The following is a 1,667-nucleotide window of genomic DNA, read 5'->3' as shown; positions in this document are numbered from 1 at the left end:
AAAGAATACTTCTAGCCTTTGCTAATGTAGTTACTAAAATGCATTGCACTTGCTAAAGGAGATACATGCTAGAAAAAAATACGTATGCATTATAAAAACATGTTTAAATTCACTTTCCCTCTCCCAGTAAACTTTAAAAAATGCACTATTACGATTAATATGGCATCCACAGCGAGGTGCCAAGCAGTTTTGCAGGCCTTGCAGCATGTACAGAAGAAGTTCTAGTTGGAAGGGGCACGTGTCCAACATCCCCAGGCTCCCCGGCGCAGAGCTGTTAGCAGTTGAGAAGCAGCCAGGTGCCAGGGGGTCTGTGGCTAATGAGTCTGATCTCCTGTTCTCGGGGCTGACCTTGGTTGGTTTGTCTTTACTGGGGAAGGGATTTTTATGCATGCCCTCCCCCCCATTCTCTAGTTACTACATGAATATAATCTGGGTAGTTTGTAATCATGTTTGGATCAAGCTAATACTAACTCTCTGAAAGGTGTTGGTAAATAATCATTAGATGTATTCACATCTTTCTCTGCACTGTTGATTTCTAGCTATTGTACCTTAAAAATATGGTCTGAAAATCTATGAATGGTTCAGCCAGGCAGACCAACGGTGTGCATTTCTATAACTGGACAGTTATACATTGTATTTTACTAAACATGGATGAGAGGAGAGAAGAAGGCTGTCCCTTAAGTGAACAGAGCAGGCTTTTGTCTCTGAGGTGCAAACAGCGTACGAGATCCAGAACTTCAGAAGCTGAGCAGGGCGGGGGAAGAGTTGAGCTGGGGGTTAAAGTTCGTAGAAAGGGGGTTAGGAGTGCTGGGGCAGAGGGCTTAGCAGCTGGGGCAGTGATCAGTTCTTCCTCTTGTTAGTGTCCGGGTATCGATTGTAAGGAGGGCTCAAGTTCTCTGGATGTGTTTTAGGACAAGATGCTTTGCACTCTGGAAGCAGGCTCATAGAAAGGTGAGAGGCAGAAGGTAAGGAAGAGATAGCTCTTAAAAGAAAGGAGTTTTCTTCCTTGCATCTTCAGGCATGTGAAGGAGAGCAGGAACGAGTTGTCAGCGAATGATAGAGATTTGCCTGGCTAACTGGTTTGGAAACAGTTCTCCACTATATGTATGTAATGTATATACAGCAGTGTATATCCACCACAGCAGTCTGGCTCTGTGCGTCTGTGTTTTACTAACACAGCTACTGGATACTGACACAACTCCTCGTAGGTCGTAGGCTTCACCAATCTCTCCTTACAGTAAGAATTACTCCTAGAAGGCCAGGGTCTGGGGCCATGAGGCAGAGTACATACGGGTTTGTGTACGATGTGCTTAGAGTCCCGACAGGCATTAAGTTATCCGAGGATGTTTTATAGATGAGTTAAGAGTTGACATGGTACGATCTGCAGCAGCAAGGGAAAGACAAGGCTGTTTGGCAAAGTCCAGGAGTACTTAGTGGTTATATACGAGCATAGTTTCTTTCCTTCCAAGGCTCCCTAAAGCAGCCGGGACCCTGTGCTGGGATAAAACCAGTATGTTCCAGTGCACGGTGGAAGACCACTGCCTTGGCAGATAAACTCTTCCCTAAAGCCCATCACAGTCCAAGCAGGAAAAGAAACAGAAAGAACAAAATCCCCCCACCCCTGACCCCTCTTACAGGTCGCGGCCGTGTCCCCCTCCTGTGCCCCC

Source organism: Pterocles gutturalis, unplaced genomic scaffold (assembly GCF_000699245.1).
Source record: "Pterocles gutturalis isolate BGI_N339 unplaced genomic scaffold, ASM69924v1 scaffold8117, whole genome shotgun sequence".
In the NCBI taxonomy this organism is placed as follows: Eukaryota; Metazoa; Chordata; class Aves; order Pterocliformes; family Pteroclidae; genus Pterocles; species Pterocles gutturalis.
The sequence above is the reverse complement of the archived record's forward strand: the minus strand, read 5'-3'. Positions refer to the sequence as shown.